At 43.7% G+C, this 20,125-nt stretch overlaps 2 long non-coding RNA genes across 3 annotated transcripts in view; one reads left to right on the top strand and one right to left on the bottom strand.

The window, feature by feature from the left end:
* Nucleotides 1-336: 336 nt before the first annotated feature.
* The window catches only part of LOC125634938 (uncharacterized), a 39,660-nt gene continuing 19,871 nt past the window's right edge, over nucleotides 337-20,125 (top strand). Inside the window, exon 1 of one of the 2 annotated variants that reach the window (XR_012667478.1) lies at nucleotides 337-574. This is a non-coding gene — a long non-coding RNA (uncharacterized LOC125634938). The remainder of the gene's footprint in view (nucleotides 575-20,125) is intronic. The other variant, XR_007356087.2, reaches the window with a different exon arrangement.
* Nucleotides 11,869-20,125, bottom strand: part of LOC125634939 (uncharacterized) — a 35,523-nt gene continuing 27,266 nt past the window's right edge. The window contains exons 4-5 of the long non-coding RNA XR_007356089.2: nucleotides 17,247-17,326; nucleotides 11,869-12,484 (exon numbers count right to left, since the gene is read on the bottom strand). This is a non-coding gene — a long non-coding RNA (uncharacterized LOC125634939). The remainder of the gene's footprint in view (nucleotides 12,485-17,246; nucleotides 17,327-20,125) is intronic.

Raw genomic sequence — 20,125 nt, 5'->3', positions numbered from 1 at the left:
GATGAATTAAATTGAGCTGTCTATTTGTACTCTGCAGTTTGGGAGGCCTCTGCAGTACAGAACACAGCAAATATATGGCTAACAAGCTGTTTCCACATAGATGCAGTTGTGAAAGACTTTCTGTTGGTCACGTCTACTTCTTGTTTGAAAAGGAAAAAAGGGAAGCAGTCTGTGACTAGTGGGGAGAAGAGAGACAAGAAGCCGGGCTGTGGCAGTATGGGGCATTGGCTTGACATTGTTAGCACAGAAAGAGGTTCTGGGCTGTCAGCTGCAGAGAGCGAGCAAACACTCATCAAATAGCGAAACAAGCAGGAGGCCTGAGGCAGGGCTTCCTGAAATGGGGGAATGCTTAGCAGGCTGTTCCTGCTGCAGAACTGCTAGCAGAAGCAGATACTGAAATGATATCCATGAGAATATCTATATAGATTTCTGCATTTTGTACCCCGGTCAACGGATAGTAGAGGGTCAGAGCAGCAGCCCTGACCACCTGACTCCTTGCCACGAGGGCCCAAGGCCAGTTCTGAGCGCATCAGGACTTTTCCGCCCTCTTACTTGCCCCGGGTCAGACTCTGTGGTGAGTACTAGAGCCACTGCTGCTCCTGATATTGATGGAGGAAATTGAAACGTACTTGTATTAGAAACAGATGAGCAGAGTGTAGAGATGAGTCGGAATTGCCCTGAGCAAATGGCAAGACTGATGTAATTAGCCAGGCCTGTTTGTGACTTTTTTGTTTATGGCTCATATTAGGGCATTTACCATAACTTAATAAAATGTTAATATGAAAACAAAAATTGAAGCTAGGCCTGCACCTAAACCTTGGATTTGAGCACCCCGTTGAGCTTTTCAGCTGCCCCCTAGATCTGCAATAGGCCAAAGCAAAATGTCGGAGCCTGATTCTCCTCTAACACTGGTTTTACACCAGTGTAACTCCATGAAAGCCAATGTAATGATTTACAATGGTGTGAAAGCTTCCCTGGATAGAAAAACTTTCTCTTCCTCTTCTCTCTCCTTTTTCCTGTCCCCCAACTTTGCAGATGATCCAAACTCTAATAATGAGCTGAACCAAAACTCCAGGTCTGATCCTTCTCCTGAATGTTGAAGAATATTCAGTCTGGATCTGGATTCTGTGTCTTGGCGTGGTGGTGGTGGTTGGGGGGGGAGAGGGGAACACATTGATTTTTGTGAAGCTATTATCTTGGATTGGGTGGATTGGGGCCCCAGAATAACTCGTGTGTTCATTGGTTGCTCATGCATTGGCCTTTGTTATTGTTATAAGTGGGTTTACACTTACACTTGGTTAATGGGAGGGCCCAGAGATCTGACTTTTTTGAGTTACCTTTCTTAATTCCTAAGCTTACATTTTGCTTAAACTCTTTATCACTGAGTGAAGCAGCCACAACCTCTGCTCATGCATCTGGGCTGTTCTCTAGGAAGGGGTGGAGTAAGGCTTAAATGGGGCTGAGATCCATCAAAATCTCAGGGCTTACTCAAAAACGTATCTCCACCCTCAGCCAGATTCTTCCTCCTCCTATTGCTCCCATTCTGTTGATCCATCTTCTAGACTCCTTTGCATTTGTGACAGCAGCAATCTGCTGACTTGTGTCTGCTGCTTCTAAATGAAAAATTTGGTGGCTCTTTCCACGTGTCTTGGTCATTGGTGTTATTCAAATTTGGGAGAATCATTACCTCTCTCACAGCAGTGTTGTAGAGCCTTTTGAGATACTCAGTAGTCACGTGCTTTAGTGAAAAGCATTATCGATTTTTATTTTATTAATTAATGACAAATTAATATAAAACCCTCTTCCACTCTAATACCTACAAGAAACAATAACAGCCAAGATATACAGTCTTTGGGATTGGGACTGCATATTGCATGTTGTGTGAGGCATTTTGCAAACATAGAGGTACACAGTCCCAGTATTGTGTACCGTACAATATAAAACACAAAGACAGATGAAGGGTGGATGGTAAGAGATATAGAATGCAAGAAAAGTGATCAGAGCATATAACTTATTAGTTGCAGATTTGTTTCTTAATGTTATTGAAACAAACTATGAATGAGAAGCAACCCAAAAAGAACCAAGAAACAAAAATGGAACATGTTGAAAATGGAGTATTATCCAATCGAGATACTATGGTCTTGTTCCCTGTGTTTCAATTAAAGAAATTATAGTCATGCAGCCAAATTTTCAAAAACGGCTGCCGATGTTGGGATGCCTGTGTTGTTTATCCTTTCTCGTAACACAGGAACTAAGGGTCACCTGATGAAATTAATAGGCAGAAGAATTAAAAGAAACATAAGGGAGTACTTATTCGCACAAGGCACAGTCAACCTGGGGAGTTCATTGCCATGGGATGTTGTGAAGGTCAAAAGTATAACAGGGTTAAAAAAAGAATTAGATAAGTTCATGAAGGCTAGGTCCATCCATTGCTATTAGCCAAGCTGATCAAGGATGCAGCTCCAAGCTCCAAGTGCTCCAACACCTCTGACGGCCAGCAGCTGGGACTAGACAACAGGGGTTAGAGCTCTCAAAATTGTCCTGTTCTGTTCATTCCCTCTGAGGTATCTGGCATTGGCTACAGTCAGAGACAGGATACTGGGCTAGATAGATTATTGCTCTGACCCAGTGTGGACATTCTTACATTCTTATTCCTCAATTTTTGGATGATCAGTTTTACTTCTTGGGCCTGGTGTTCAGAACTGCTCTGCACCCAAAGCTCCCATTGATTTCGGTTGGAACTGTGAGTATTTCATGCTGAGTAAAAGACTTCAGCCCTATGATAAGGGTGAAACTTTTGTGAAGGTGCTGGGGCTGCGGGGAAGTGGCCCAGGGAACTATAGCAGCATAGTGGCTCGTTAAAAGGGACACAGAAGTATGTGGCTGCTATTCATACGGTCCCTGGGCTGGGACCTGGAGTAGTGGGTGGGCCTGGCTCCTCCCACCAGCTACTAGGGAAGTGGAGTTGAGAAGGGGCTGAATATTGAACAGTAAATACCTCCAGAAGAGGATCAGATGGTTTAGTGGCCCAGCTGGAGACCTGGGACCAGAAAGGCCCAGAGCAGGTGAGGACACTGCCTCCAGGGAGGAAGCTCTGGGGGTATGGCCCCATACCAGAGCTGGGAGTTTTAATGACACTGAACAATGGATGGGTACTGGGATGGGCCCTTGTAGTACTGTATATCCCAGAAGGGATCTGTTTTGTTTCACATACAGACTGTGTGTGTGTGTGACTCGGCTGAAGCACTCTGGCATTCTGAAAATTAGACTATTTAAGGTGTCTCATATTGGCCTCTTCAAACTGGAAGCACTGAAAATCAGTGACCATTTCATAAAATTTTGGCCAAGTGTACTGCCACAGTCAAAGGGTTTGTCTCGAATAGGATGAAAAGTAGGGCTGGTCAAAATTTTTGCATCAAAACTGGTTTTGATGGAAACTTGGGGTTTTGACTGAACAAAATTTTTCATGAAAGTATCTGCCTCCTGTGGAAAATTTCAACTTTTTCTCAAAAAACCTGAACATCTGAAATATTTTTGTCAAAAAGATGAAAAATTTCTATTTGAAAATACCACCACGGTGCCTCATAGGAAATTGTAGTCTGGATGACCCAAACAGCCATTCTCCTTTCTTGGCCAGGTTCCCCAAGTGGATATGATCCACCATAGCCAAGGACTCTAGTGATGCGCCATGGGGGGTCAACAAGAGGGGAAACCATGGTGCATTATGGGAGATATGGCCAGGTAGCCAGACTGATAGAGGAGAATAGGGGCACAAGGCACCCAAACTACAACTCCTATGCGGTACCGTGGCAGTATTTCTGAATAGAAAATTTCAATTTTCAGTTGAAAGTTTTCAGACAAAAATGTTTGAGTTTTGATTTGTTTGTCAAAATTAAAATTTTCCATGGGAATAAAAACCATTTTCTGCGAGCTCTAATAAAATACGTTGTTTTAGTATGTATTAGCTAGCACACTAAAGTTTGGTTCCCCCTTCAGCTTCATCTTGACCAGCTAGCTAAAATAAAACTTTTGTATTACCCCCCCTCTAGTTAAAAAATTGAACTGGATCTTAATATTATTAAACCCTCTAGATCCACTTCAACTGTATGAAATAACTGCTTCCTTCTTCACTGTTAATGTAAATAAAATTATGATCCTGCAAACCTTACTCAGAGTGATAATCCTTCATCTGAGTAGGCCAGTTGGGCTACCTATGTAGGTATAAATTATGTGAGAGAGGCTTTGTAAATATGGACCTTAAGGCTGAGATTTTTTCATAGATTCCAAGGCCAGAGTGGACCACTGTGACAATCTAGTCTGATCTCCAGTATAACACAAGCTACTACTTCCTCAAAATGATTCCTAGATCATCTTTTAGAAAAGAAATCCAATCTTGATTTAAAAATTGTCAGTGATGGAGAATCCACCATGACCTGTGGTAAATTGTTCCAATGGTTAATTACTCTCACTGTTAAAAATTTACGCCTAAATGCACCTAAGTGACTTCAAAAGTCTCAGCCTACACAAATAAAATAAGAGACACACCATGGGCGTTGTATCTCTTTACTGTTCACTGTCTCACTTTTTGTCAGGATGCATCAAGATGGAAAAAAGCTAAAGCACTTTAATATGCATTTTTATTTCTTAAAATATCTTGTTTAAGAGACCCCTTTGTAATTCCAAAATAAAGACAGGCAGAGTGGTGAACCTGACATGCATCCAACGAAGTGGGCATTCACCCACAAAAGCTTATGCTCCAGTACGTCTGTTAGTCTATAAGGTGCCAAAGGGCTCTTTGCCGCTTTTACAGATCCAGACTAACACGGCTACCCCTCTGATACTTGAACCTGTGTAGGTACTGATTCTGGCAGTATTTTTCATCTGTGAAATGGTCTGAGAGGGGAGGAAGCCTTTTATTAACTTAACATATCTTAATGGTGCTAGTAACAAAGTTAAAATGAAATTCATCTCAGCAGGAAACTTGGACCCTGGTGCCTTTTGTCTGTTCTGTTTTGTCCATGGTCAGCTGCATTCCAATAATAGGAGTGTTTGGCGACGCTGCTGACATCAGCAAACGAAACCCAATATCACTCCCTGCGATACTGTTGACTGGTTTGAAGAGAGCCTTTGTTTTCTGAAGATGTATAGCAATCAAGAGCAACAAATGGAACAAATTGCATAATAGATTACTCAGGGAGTTCTAAAAGGCAAATCAGACTGTTTGTACTTAATGTACCCGATCTCCCCCCTGCACCCCCTCACCCTTTTGTGTCACCAATCACTAACTGCATCAGTTTCTTTCCCTTTTGTTTTAAATGGTGATCCCAGGGCTTTCTGTGCTCAATCAGACAAACACTAACCAGGAGGTAATTGACTTATGCTTCAGCTGCAGGAGCTTGGAAAGAGCTGTGTTGTAATATAGGAGCAGGACAGAGCACTTTGATTGCTACAACAAAACTGTCCAACCTCCTCAGGCTCTTAGGTTCAGAACATGAGGAAACCTAAAGTGGACTGGCCACCGAAAGCAGGAAATCTGCTATAGCATAATCCACCATATGCTCCTGGCTGGCCTTGTTTGACCAAAGTCAATTGAAGTAAATGGAAATTCCATTGATCTAAGGGAGTGACAGCAGTAGAAGTGATGCAAGTTACTATTGTCATTTATTATATCTGAAATGTGCTAGGCACTGTACAGATCTATAAGAAGAGCTAATCCCTTTACTGAAGAGTTTACATGATCAGATTGTGCAACCCAAAAAGAAGCAATGAGAGAGGCTTTGTACATATGGGCATGGGCACTGTGAGGATGAACATTCTCTTTGGTTACCTGGAACTCCAACAGCCAAGCCATTTGAAAGCCATGTACTCTCCACTCTGCTTAAAAACTGGCCTTTATGTGAATTTTCAAGGTGTCACCACCGTCAGAAAACCTGCAAATTTCAAAAGTATGTAGCCTCAGCTTCATGAATTCTTTTGCTTGTGCAGCAGGGACAAACTTGACTCATTAATTCTTGCAGTTCCTGCAGCTTCACAAATTATTTGGTTGACCTGAATCTGCATTTTTCAGTGAAAAAGGGTTTAGCACAAAAAAAATTGACTAGCTTTACTTTGGGGCAGTCCCTGAAGACAGTATGCTGCCTAACATGTACACTTGTATAAGTTTCACTATATAGTAAGAGTTGCAGAAAATAATGATGTAAAGATATTGTGCCAAACAAATTAAGGCACCAATTCATAAGGCCACTAACACAGGGAAGTGACAAGAATATATTAACGTTCTATGTTTGCTATATAAAGAAAATCCCACAGTTCATAGCCAGAGCTTCAGACCAGACTTTCTAATTAATCATGAGAGTCAACTCCTAGCAAAAATTCTGGCACACAGCATGGAAATATGCCTCCTATACCATTTCACTAAAGTCAAGCAGGTTGCATGTTAAAAAAATTGCCAGCAGAGTTTAGACAATGTGAGACAATTTCCAAACAGTGAGTCTCAGTGAGAGGTTTCAATTCAGCTTCAATGTAATCTTTATTATGGAAAAACTACCTCTGAACTTAAAGGTGTGAGTGAATAAGGATCTCAGAGTTTGGCACTCACAGAACTCCAAAACCCAACAAAATGGGTAAAGTTGTTGTGACATTCTGCCTTGTTATGGCAAAAACCTCCAATAGACTTGAATAGAGAAGTTAGGAAAACACTGGGCAACAGTGCAAGCTTCTTATGTAAGCAGACCTTCTTTATATTAAATCTATGGCTTCACTACTGAAAAATAGTACTGGTATATGGTCTATGAAATTCCCACTGACCAGAGGCACATGGCAAGAATAGCATTTGTCACTTCTGTTTTCCGAAATTCCCGTGTCACAGAGCCACCTGCCTTATACATTTGTAATCCAATGACACATGGGATGACAGCGAAAGATACAGCTGATGCTGGGTCGTGGTCACCCCTGGCATAAGCAGGGACAATTCACATTGAAATCAAGATAAATTTGGTCTATAATGTCTACAAAATTTACTATGGATGTCCCTCCATCCAAAGTTTGACCATCTCCCTTGCCCTTTCTGCAATTACCCAATTATGACATGACAAGAACATCCCTGTCACTCTTATGGAGAGAGCTTTTTTACGGATGGTTTCTTCTGGAGTTAGCAACAAAATGCAAAACTGCTTCAAGCTTCTAAAAGAATCTCATCTAAGAGTGGGACAAAGTGTCAGGCAGAATTAGTCAAAAATGGGAATGGGCACCTGTCACACATGAAGAACTTGCCCAGAAGAAATGACAGTTTATCACTTCTTTGAACCCATAATGTATTCCAAATTTTGATTTAAAAAAAGACAAAGCAATGAAAAAAATAAAAGTTCCAGCACTATTGTTATGTGATGGAGTTGAGAGAAAACAGAAGACCCAACCTTATGGTTGGACTGGGCTTGGAGAGGAATGAAAGCATTAATCTAAGGAAGCTTCCCTGTCAGAAGGCCAAAAACCCTTATTTGTCACACTGTCTTAAGATATATCTAGATGCCAGACAGTCTAACAGCATCTACTTGGTAAATGACCTTTAAATTGGAAGATGTCCTTTATACTGGAACTAAAAGCTGTTTGGTTCTAAGTGGTTTAAATTGGAGCTAAAAGGCAGCTTGTCGCTGGAGCCTGTACACTGTTTCTGCTGAGACTGTGCCCTTTTATAGAAACTTTGTTACTGCATTATTTATATAGGGGTTTGAGGGGAATTCTTAAAGACAAAAAAGAAAATACTTAGATAGAAATGCAGCTTTTAATGAGTGGTATGGATGCCAACCAATGAGAATGGGAGATTACAGAGGCAGAAATGTATTTTCTGAACCCACCCCTTTGAAATGCAGCCCTGAGAGCTGTGCATGTTTAATACACACAGGGTGAAACAGCTGCCGCTGTGACAGGGCCCTATAAATCAGGACTTTGTAAGGATTGTGGATATACATACACCATGCCAGAGGGAGGCAGAATGAGAAAGCAGCAAGGATGGGTGTTACTCACTGAGACCTAACTTTTACTTACATCCAGAACCAGCTATTGTGATGCAAGGCAGGAAGAGGAATGGAAAGGAGAAGGGAAAAGAGGATCTAAGAAAAGAAAAAAATGCAAAGAAACACTAAGTACATCCGATGAAGTGAGCTGTAGCTCATGAAAGCTTATGCTCAAATAAATTGCAAAAAGAAAAGGAGTACTTGTGGCACCTTAGAGACTAACCAATTTATTTGAGCATAAGCTTTCGTGAGCTACAGCTCACTTCATCGGATGCATACTGTGGAAAGTTTACAAGATCTTATTATATACACACAAAGCATGAAAAAATACCTCCTCCCACCCCACTTGTGTGTATATAATAAGATCTTCTAAACTTTCCACAGTATGCGTCCGATGAAGTGAGGTGTAGCTCACGAAAGCTTATGCTCAAATAAATTGGTTAGTCTCTAAGGTGCCACAAGTACTCCTTTTCTTTTTGCAAATACAGACTAACACAGCTGTTATTCTGAAACCTGTCAAATAAATTGGTTAGTCTCTAAGGTGCCACAAGTACTCCTTTTCTTTTTACTAAGTACAAAGCCATTACAATATCTAATGCAGGCAAGTTATAGAGGAACAAAGACATTTTTGAAGACCCCAGAGATAGCCTTTTTTCACTGGATGATGGACAATAGCAGCCTGTTTTCAATTTGCCCTATACTCTGCTCACACCTCAGGGTATTTGTGCTCCTGCTACCTACAAATGGAAATGGCTGATAAGGGTTATATGAGAATGTGCACGTAGCAGCCAGCTGGGCCAGATCCCTCCACCCACTGTTTGTGTTTGAAAAGTGCAGTGTGTCAGAATTTCCACCTTTTTTGTAATTGTCTCTGTACTTTGCAGTTTCTTTTGACCGAGCATAAGATGGCATAAATTCACTTTCCCCCACCCTTTTCTCCAGGCACAATCAGCTTGGACGTGACTGCAGGCATCTGAAGGGAGGAATGATTGGGTTTACTTTACTAAAACGAATTGCTAGCCTCATATTTCCTTTTAACCCTCACTTTACTGGGTAATCCTGAGACATTAAAGGCCAAACACAAAACCAAACTCTGTTTTAAGTTTATTTCACTCCTGTTTGACCAACAGCAACGACTGCTCTTTACATTGCCAGGTTGCAGGTGCATAGAACAGAGAGATAAAGAAAGTGGAATTCTGCAACCAGCAACTGGCCTTTTAACAGATGTCACAAATCTTAATAGTTAATCTAAACAATCTGCTCCACCTTGTATTTACCTGTGAAACTCTGAATATCTTTCCCAGATCTGACAAAGAGCGGTGTAGCTCAAAAGCGTGTCTCTTTCAGCACCAGAAGTTGGTCCAGTAAAAGATTACTTCACCCACCATAGTTCTCTAGTATCCTGGGATGAACACAACTAGAACAACTTTGAAACAACATAGTTAATCTCTAGCAATAATACTTATATAGCTTGTTTCATCTGCAAGTTTTGGGGCCCACTTCTCTCCTGTATCCCATGCAATCCCATGGACATCAGTGGCTACACAAGGTGTGAGTCACAGCACGGTTTGGCCCAGTATTCCTAACTGCTAGACACCTTTTTATTTATGATTTCCTATGTGAAACAAAAGACAGACTACCTCACCTTCCAAGCACAATAAATAAAGAGTTAATAACATGTAATGGATGCTTTATAATTTGTAGAGATGAGATGAATCCACACTTTGGAGTCAAGCTCCACAGATCCACTTATTCATTCAGTTCAGTTAAAATGTAAAGGTTGGACTTTCTTAAGTGCTCAGCATTGGCCTACCTTTGCCCTCCACTGAAGTCAATGGGAAGTATTTGCCCTCACCTCAAAAGCGTTGGCCAAGTACGACAGTATCTCATTCCTTTCAGTGAGAGTTTAGCCCTTGACCTCAGTGGGGACAGGATCAGGCCAGGAGCAGAACTGCAATGAGGTTGCATTATTCCCTACTAGTGTTTTGAATTGTCAGCTAAGGGTATGTCTATATGACGAAATTCGGTCAAATTTATAGAAGTCAGTTTTGTAGAAAGCTTTTTTATACAGTCGATTGTGTGTGTCCCCACACAAATGCTCTAAGTGCATGTAGTCAGTGGAGTGTGTCCACAGTACTGAGGCAACCATTGACTTCCAGAGCATTGCACTGTGGGTAGCTATCCCACAGTTCCCACAGTCTCCGCCGCCCATTTGAATTCTGGATAGAAATCCCAGTGCCTGATGGGGCTAAAACATTGTTGATTTTAATTCCCTGTACGCCAACCCTGTAAGCCATGTCGTCAGTCGCCCCTCCCTCTGTCAGGGCAATGGCAGACAATCGTTCCGCGCCTTTTTTCTGTGCAGACGCCATACCATGGCAAGCCTGGAGCCCGCTCAGATCACTTTGGCAATTAGGAGCACATTAAACACCACACACATTATCCAGCAGTATATGCAGCACCAGAACCTGTCAAAGCGAAACTGGTCGAGTAGGCGATGTCAGCACGGTGACGTGAGTGATGAGGACATGGGCACAGACTTCTCTCAAACCAGGGGCCCTGGCAATATGGGCATCATGGTGGTAATGGGGCAGGTTCATGAGGTGGAACGCCAATTCTGGGCATGGGAAACAAGCACAGACTGGTGGGACCGCATAGTGTTGCAGGTCTGGGACGATTCCCAGTGGCTGTGAAACTTTCGCATGCATAAGGGCACGTTCATGGAACTTTGTGACTTGCTTTCCCCTGCCCTGAGGCGCATGAATACCAAGATGAGAGCAGCCCTCACAGTTGAGAAGTGAGAGGCAATAGCCCTGTGGAAGCTTGCAACGCCAGACAGCTACCAGTCAGTCAGGAATCAATTTGGAGTGGGCAAATCTACTGTGGGGGCTGCTGTGATGCAAGTAGCCAACACAATCAAAGATCTGCTGATATCAAGGGTAGTGACCCTGGGAAATGTGCAGGTCATAGTGGATGGCTTTGCTGCAATGGGATTCCCTACCTGTGGTGGGGCCATAGATGGAACCCATATCCCTATCTTGGGACCGGATCACCTTGCTAACCAGTATATAAACCGAAAGGGGTACTTTTCAATGGTGTTGCAAGCACTGGTGGATCACAAGGGACGTTTAACCAACATCAATGTGGGACGGCTGGGAAAGGTACACGACGCTCGCATCTTCAGGAACTCTGGTCTGTTTCAAAAGCTGCAGGAAGGGACTTTATTCCCAGACCAGAAAATAACCGTTGGGGATGTTGAAATGCCTATAGTTATCCTTGGGGACGCAGCCTACCCCTTAATGCCATGGCTCATGAAGCCGTACACAGGCAGCCTGGACAGTAGTCAGGAGCTGTTCAACTACAGGCTGAGCAAGTGCAGAATGGTGGTAGAATGTGCATTTGGACGTTTAAAGGCGCGCTGGCGCAGTTTACTGACTCGGTTAGATGTCTGCGAAACCAATATTCCCACTGTTATTACTGCTTGCTGTGCGCTCCGCAATATCTGTGAGAGTAAGGGGGAGAAGTTTATGGCGGGGTGGGAGGTTGAGGCAAATCGCCTGGCTGCTGGTTACGCACAGCCAGACACCGGGGCGGTTAGAAGAGCACAGGAGGGCGTGGTGTGCATCAGAGAAGCTTTGAAAACCAGTTTCATGACGGGACAGGCTACGGTGTGAAAGTTCTGTTTGTTTCTCCTTGATGAAACCCCCCGCCCCTTGGTTCACTCTACTTCCCTGTAAGATGAGCACCCTCCCTTCCTCCCTTCAATCACTGCTTGCAGAGGCAATAAAGTCATTGTTGCTTCACATTCATGCATTCTTTATTCATTCATCACACAAATAGGGGGATGACTACCAAGGTAGCCCAGGAGGGGTGGTGGAGGAGAGAAGCACCAGGAGGGGTGGTGGAGGAGGGAAGGACAAGGCCACACAGCACTTTAAAAGTTTAAAACTTGAAAACTTATGGAATGCCAGCCTTCTGTTGCTTGGGCAATCCTCTGGGGTGGAGTGGCTGGATGGCCAGAGGTCCCCCTACCGTGTTCTTGGGCATCTGGGTGAGGAGACTATGGAACTTGGGAGGAGGGCGGTTGGTTACACAGGGGCTGTAGTGGCGGTCTGTGCTCCTGCTGCCTTTCCTGCAGCTCAACCATACGCTGGAGCATATTAGTTTGATCCTCCAGCAGCTTCAGCATTGAATCCTGCCTCCTCTCATCACGCTGCCGCCACCTTTCAGCTTCAGCCCTCTCTTCAGCCTGCCACTTACTCTCTTCAGCCCGCCACTTCTCCTCCTGGTCATTTTGTGCTTTCCTGACATTGTCTGACATTGTCTGCCTCCATGCATTCATCTGTGCTCTGTCAGTGTGGGAGTACAGCATGAGCTCAGAGAACATTTCATTGTGAGTGCATTCTTTTGCCTTCTAATCTTTGCTAGTCTCTGGGAAGGAGACGATCCTGTGATCTTTGAAACACATGCAGCTGGTGGAGAAAAAAAAAAAGGGACAGTGGTATTTAAAAAGACACATTTTATAAAACAGTGGCTACACTCTTTCAGGGTAAACCTTGCTGTTAACATTACATACATAGCACATGTGCTTTCGTTCCAAGGTCGCATTTTGCCTCCCCCCACCGTGTGGCTAGCCCCTCCCCCCTCCCTGTGGCTAACAGCGGGGAACATTTCTGTTCAGCCACAGGCAAACAGCCCAGCAGGAACGGGCACCTCTGAATGTCCCCTTAAGAAAAGCACTCTATTTCAACCAGGTGACCATGAATGATATCACTCTCCTGAGGATAACACAGAGAGATAAAGAACAGATGTTGTTTGAACGCCAGCAAACATACACTGCAATGCTTTGTTCTACAATGATTCCCGAGTACTTGTTACTGGCCTGGAGTGGTAAAGTGTCCTACCATGGTGGATGGAATAAGGCTGCCCTCCCCAGAAACCTTTTGCAAAGGCTTTGGGAGTACATCCAGGAGAGCGGCGAATGCCAGGGCAAATTAATCATTAAACATGCTTGCTTTTAAACTATGTATAGTATTTTAAAAGGTACACTCTGCCTCGCGGGTCTGGGAGGCAGCCTTGGGTGGGCTCGGGGGGTACTGTCTCCAGGTCCAGGGTGAGAAACAGTTCCTGGCTGTCGGGAAAACTGGTTTCTCCGCTTGCTTGCTGTGAGCTATCTACAACCTCATCATCATCATTTTCTTTGTCCCCAAAACCTGCTTCCGTGTTGACTCCATCTCCATTGAAGGAGTCAAACAACACGGCTGGGGTAGTGGTGGCTGAACCCCCTAAAATGGCATGCAGCTCATCATAGAAGCGGCATGTTTGGGGCTCTGACCCGGAGCGGCTGTTCGCCTCTCTGGTTTTCTGGTAGGCCTGCCGCAGCTTCTTAAGTTTCATGCGGCACTGCTTCGGGTCCCTGTTCTGGCCTCTGTCCTTCATGCCCTGCGAGATTTTTGACAAATGTTTTGGCATTTCGAAAACTGGAACGTAGTTCTGATAGCACGGATTCCTCTCCCCATACAGTGATCAGATCCCATACCTCCCGTTCGGTCCATGCTGGAGCTCTTTTGCGATTCTGGGACTCCATCATGGTCACCTGTGCTGATGAGCTCTGCATGGTCACCTGCAGCTTGTCACGCTGGCCAAACAGGAAATTGAAATTCAAAAGTTCATGGGCCTTTTCCTGTCTACCTGGCCAGTGCATCTGAGTTGAGAGTGCTGTCCAGAGTTGGTCACAATGGAGCACTCTGGGATAGCTCCCGGAGGCCAATACCGTCTAACTGTGTCCACAGTACCCCAAATTCGACCCAGCAAGGCTGATTTCAGCACTAATCCCCTTGTCGGGGGTGCAGTAAGGAAATCGATTTTAAGAGCCCTTTAAATCGAAAAAAAGGGCTTCGTCATGTGAACAGGTGCAGGGTTAAATCGATTTAACGCTGCTAAATTCAACCTCAACTCCTAGTGTAGACCAGGGCTAAGAGTGTGACAAGGCTTCTAGCATATGATGGAATTTCTCTAGCTATTTCAAACCTCGGAATCAGCTCCTTTCCAAATTCATGTCCAACCTAATGGCTCCTTGGTAACTGAGCAAGCAATGCAACATATATTTAGAATGGATGAATGGTACATTTTAATGGCTGAGGGCCTCCCTTTTTGCAGGCACAGTTAGTTCTACACTGCAGTTTGCTCAGAGCCGTGCCTTTACAGCATGAGTGAGCCCTTAATGTGAAGTAGGGAAGGACAAAGAGACTTAATTTAACTTGAGTTCTTGTAGTATGCTCTCTCTTGGTTATTCACGGAGGGACAAATCCTGCAGTCTTTCATCCGGAAAAATTCCCTCTGAAGTCACAGAGCTGAATCCTGAGGTTCCCATTCAAATAGACTCTTACGGTTCTCAAAGGGGGTTTGCCTGAGGGCAATATTTTGCTACCAGTTTTGAAGCACAAAACTGCTGGCACAGTATGGCTTTGAATAGGAACTTCAGGATTTGGCCACTGGGAATTTCTTGCGTGAAGACTGCAGGATTTGACCTTGAACTTTGAGCATGTAAGATATACTCCACTGGATGCATATCTTCTGTTTTAAGGAGTCATAGTAACTGAATGCACTCACAGATTTCTATCGGGATATGGGGAAATGGATAGCTAATAGATATTAAAATATAGCTATTGTTTATTAAATTAGAGCAGCCATATTACCATGCTAGTATCATGACATATGTTAAAAAGTAGTTTGATAATGCCAGGTCTAAACTGCAGTCCTATGTAGTAATAGCATAATAAAATGTGTTCTGTAGTTTTACTGAGACAGCTGGAGTTCAAATATATTTTTGTTATAAAATAATACAGATTTCACCCTGGGGTTTTTATTGGTTTCTTTCTTTGCATAAGTCCCAGAATGCGATGCAGTAAAACATGGTTTGAGATGTTAAACTGGAGATAAAAGTGTGGTGCAAGGCTTTCAACAGCCCTTTAAAGTGAACAAAGTACAAGAACTGGTTACAATGTAGAGCCTTCACCCATTAAAATGAATTACTCCTGAGGTGCTGCACAAATTTTTGCAAAAACCTCTGTAACAAGAGTGGAGAGTGAGAGGCAAGTGAGGTTTCTAACGAAAGAAATAAATCTCATCATGAAACTTTGAAAAAAGAACAACCAACGCAGCCCTAAAACCCCAGGGTGGGCTTTTCAAAGGAGCCTAAGGGAGTCGTAAGTCACTGGTTGCTGAGAACCTAACATCCAAGTCTCTTTGAAAATTCCAGACCAAGTCACAAAACGGCACCATTCCAATGATACCGAAGGTGAATCAGTCATCAAAGAGGTCTGAACCTTCTGATAAGCATACATGATTCCCGTTGAAGGGATGGAATTCACTTAGATAAATAATAATATAGAGCCTAATTCAGCACACACTGAAGTCAGTGGACAGATTCCCATGGACCTCAATGGGCTTTGGTTCAGTAGCATAGTTTTTCTGAGTCCTTGAGTTGTATGCATCTCTCTCTTTTTCTATCTCTTTTTTGCCTTTAGCAAGTTCGTGGAACGATTACAAAATATAGTGAAAAGCAGTTCCAACCAATATAGTTACACATTTTGAGTTGCCAGTGTGGAGAAGTCCAGACAGTTTTGAAGCCCAGAGTTCTACCAATTTACCCCAAAACTGAATTACTCACTTTCAGCTTATTCCCACTGGTCTGTGTTTAAAAGCCTCATGATAATTTACAAAACCAGGCACAAAATGCACTTGCTGGACAACATTTACTCACTTCCCCTTTAGAATGAGGATGGTGAAAAATAAATGATAACTTACTGCCATTTAACAATCAGACATGAGTACAGATTACAAATAATTCCCATTGACTTTAGTGAGAGCATAGGGGTCCTTGGCTTAAACCATTTTAGCTAGAAGTATGGGTTAAACTGAGCTTTCAAATGGTTCAGCTAAACTGGTTAGAGAAGGGGCCTCTCTTTCTTCCTTCTCCCTGTGGGTACACATTCCAAATTTGATTATGAATAACGAAGTAACCACACCACAGTAAAAGTAATAAGTGTCACCCAGGACTTTCTCTCTTGCATTCCAGTATAGTTCCCTTTAGCTCTACAAGCAAGAACAACTGAAAGCAGGAATATACTAAAAGAGAGAGAAGGGGGAAAAAAAATCTATTCCTTGACTTTTACTGCACCCTCTGGTGATGTTTTTACTGCTTTGAGTTGACTGTTTTTCCATATACAGTCATACTGGTAGAGGCGTTCCTCATTCCCCTACTGCTCATTCAGCACATAGGCATGCATCGGATGCTGAAGAGGTTGGAGATTTCTCTCTCTGGGGAGTCAGAGAAAGTTTTTCCAGCCCCATTAAAATATGAAAACAGATGAGGGAAACAAGGGAAGAAGATAAGAAAGTAGTAAGAAGAGAATTAGAAAAGTGGATGGGGCAGGGTAAGAGAGCAAAACGTAGGGCAGGAGAAAAGGAACTGCAGAGGTCCTTTGTGTGTGTCAGGAGAGTGGGCTAGTAGAGGAAGAAGAGGGTTAGAGTACATGAGGAGCTAAATGTTAGAGTTTACATACTCTGCCGAGACATTGAAAGGTTTCAGAGAGATCGCTTCCACCCCACAAAAGTACAGTTTATTTAATGTTATAACGCCTATCTCTTCTTCCCCCATCTCTGTGGGATGTGAGGTGTCAAATCCAGGACCTGGCCAAATCATGATCAGTATAATTCTGATTCTGAATTCAATGTCCTGGCCTGTCCAAATTCTAGCAAAGTTACTTCTTTGTACTGTGAACGTCATGCATGGGTAGTTGACTGACATTTTTAGAGACGAAGCGCAATTGACCAGGCATTGTTGGAGTGGCTGCATGACAGCTATCTTTCTTGCATGGATGAGATATACTATTGCATCTTATCATACTTCCTTTCTGCCCAGTATATTTGCACAGAATTGTATTCAAAGCCCAATGACAAATGGCTGCTTTCTATGAGCCATGTAGGCATCTGTGTGAGGGGAAAACCATCTCTGGATATAAAAACAGAGTTTCAACCTGAGGAGCTTCCTCCAAATGTTTCTTTTGGGAGTGGAAGGATTTTCCCATCCTTATTCCCTACCACTCACTGAACGAAGTGACCTCGGCTCTCTAAATTCACAGGTAGTCCAGGGTGTGCAGAAAAACCATGCAATCGGGATATAAGGTCATCGACAGCTCTGGTTGTGGCATTCGCACAGAGGCTCAATACCTTTGCATTCTGCTCCCTTTGCTGTGATGCTGGCATGGAGTAGGTCCTCAGTGGGTTCCCCAAAGTCTCATGGGGAGCATCTGTAGTGCAGAGGGAAGAAGCATCATAAGTGAATGCTGAAGCAACATTATCTTACACTTAATATCCCTGAGGGAGTGAGAGGGATGGTGCTGTGGTCCTGCCTTTTCCTCATGCAACCACGCCCTCCGCATCCCATGGATCCTTGACCTCTCAGGGTATGGCTACACCGCACTCTGAGCCTGGGACTGTGGGACCTGGGCTCATGAACTCAGTGTTTCCAAGCCCCTGCTTGAGCGTCCACACTTCATTGTAAACCCAGGCTTGTAATTGATGGGCCCGAGTCTCTCAGTCTTGCTCGCGCATCCACACTGCACTACTGGAGACCTTCTGGACCTGACTCACAGTGGGACTTGGGCTCTGACCCAGCCACCTAGCCAAATTGTACAACTTGAGTCCTAAGCGTTTGCTGACCTGAGTCAGAGTGATTTGTGTGTAGACAGAAAGGTGGCTTGGGCTCAAAGCTGAGTCAGAGCTGGGCTTACTGTGCAGTGTAGACATTCAGCTTGTGTACAATGGGATCCCAGGAAGGGGGGGAGCATTCTTCAGAGCCAGGGGTCCTTGTCTGATGTGTTCCACGCTTCCTCACAAAGATCTCCCACACTGAGTTCTACACAGAGCTGCAGGGACTCATTGGTGCCTGTGCTGTTGTGCATATTCTGCTGCTGAGAAATTATTTCTGATGCCAAATGCAGTCACCAAGAAGGCGAACTTTCCAAGCATGCTGCACATGGAATCATTGAACAACGCTGTTATTTCACATGGGTACTGGCATGCAGCGTGAGCTATGCAAAGAACAACCTCCAGCTGAGAGGAGCTTAGTACAGCTCTTTCCAGCTTAACGGGAAGGAGGCTGCCTTTAGACTCACCTCATAAAGCTTTTGGCTTCATATCACATGGGCACTGGACTAAGTCTTGGATGAAGTGATGGGCAGGATGCACACTTAGCCACTGTATGGGGGCTGGATCACAGAAACCCGCTGGGAGCTGCCACCTGATGTGCCAAGACTACTTCTGCCCCTGCTTTCCTGTCCAGGACTCCAGTGCCCTGCCTGGTTTGAGCTAGACCCGCTCGCCTGCTGCAAACCCAGACCCAAGTCTGAACCACGTCCCCTAACAGCTGTTAACTGAAAGCAGCTTACAGAAGTGTGCCTGTCTTTAACACTCAGGTGCCCAACCCCTAATGGGGTCCAAACCTTAAATAAATCTATTTTACCCTGTATAAAGCTTATACAGGGTAAACTCATAAATTGTTCTCTCTCCTATAACACTGATAGAGAGATATGCACAGCTGTTTGCCCTCCCCCCCAAGTATTAATACATACTCTGGATTAATTAATAAGTAAAAAGTGATTTTATTAAATATAGAAAGTATGCTTTAAGTGGGTCCAAGTAGTAACAGACAGAACAAAGTGAATTACCAAGCAAAATAAAATAAAACACGCCAGTCTAAGTACAGTAATAAAAACTGAAAACAGATAAAATCTCACCCTTGGAGATGTTTCAATAAGTTTCTTTCACAGACTGGAGCGGGACACCTTCCTGGTCTGGGCACAATCCTTTCCCCGGTACAGCCCTTGTTCCAGCTCAGGTGGTAGCTAGGGGATTCCTCATGATGGCTGCCTCCCTTGTTCTATTTCTCCCACTTATATATCTTTTGCCTAAGGTGGGAATCCTTTGTCCCTCTGGGTTCCCAACCCTCCTTCACTGTGGAAAAGCACCAGGTTAAAGATGGATTCCAGTTCAGGTGACATGGTCACATGTCCTGTGAGACCCCCAGCCTTCATTCCTCCCAGCCTGACACACAGGAAGGCCTGCCTGCAAACAGCGTCATCCACAGTCAATTGTCCTGGTTGATGGGAGCCATCAAGATTCCAGACCACCATTAATGGCCCACACTTTGCATAACTACAATAGGCCCTCAGAATTATATTTCATATTTCTAGTTTCAGATACAAGAGTGATACATTTATACAAATAGGGTGACCACACTCAGTAGATTATAAGCTTTGTAATGATACCTTACAAGAGACCTTTTGCATGAAGCATATTTTAGTTACATTATATTCACACTCTCTATATAGAGTGCGTCACAGGGGGAAACTCTGCTAATTGGTTAAGCCTGCACTAGTCTGCCCACTAGTTGGCAGACAAAAGAGCCTGCACCATATACTATTAGGAGTTTTATTAATTAGTCACACCAGTAGTGAGGCATCCACTGGCACGTACAGAAAGAATGCAGTCTGTAATGAAAAGCATAAGTGCCTGTTTTCACAAAGCAGCCCCTCCGGCAACTCAGCCAGAAAAGTGAAATGGAGAAAATGTACGTAACTCACAGACTGAACTATGCAAAGAACATTTTCGTCATGGGCAAGAACAGTGAAAAATATAATCTTTTTGTGTCTTTGCTAAAGCAGAAGGTGTTTTAGAAACTGGAGTTCCTGGATAGGAGTTATTCACAAAGCAAAATGTGTTGCATCACACAGCTCTGTTTGCACATCTCCTTTGCGTTCACAACATAGTCTTAACTGTATCTGTAATTTAGTGATTACAGACTCATGTTGTCTGGGGACACTACCCTAGAAATGGGCGCAGCTGTTTCTGGGTTATGTAATCACTTTATTGAAATAGAAGGCTCTTTTTAAGACTGCACATCTGAATTAATGCCCCAGCATGGGCTAGTGGTCACTGTGCGGCTGGAGGTGCTGTTTTTCAATGATATATAACACCAAGACCTGATTGTTTCAGTCATTAAAGATCCCATGGCACTTCCCATAAGGAAAGTGTACAGTAAAGCTTGT

This window comes from Caretta caretta, chromosome 3 (genome assembly GCF_965140235.1).
Source record: "Caretta caretta isolate rCarCar2 chromosome 3, rCarCar1.hap1, whole genome shotgun sequence".
Classification (NCBI taxonomy): domain Eukaryota; kingdom Metazoa; phylum Chordata; order Testudines; family Cheloniidae; genus Caretta; species Caretta caretta.
Note: the sequence above shows the minus strand (reverse complement) of the source record. Positions and strands in the feature narration are given on the sequence as shown.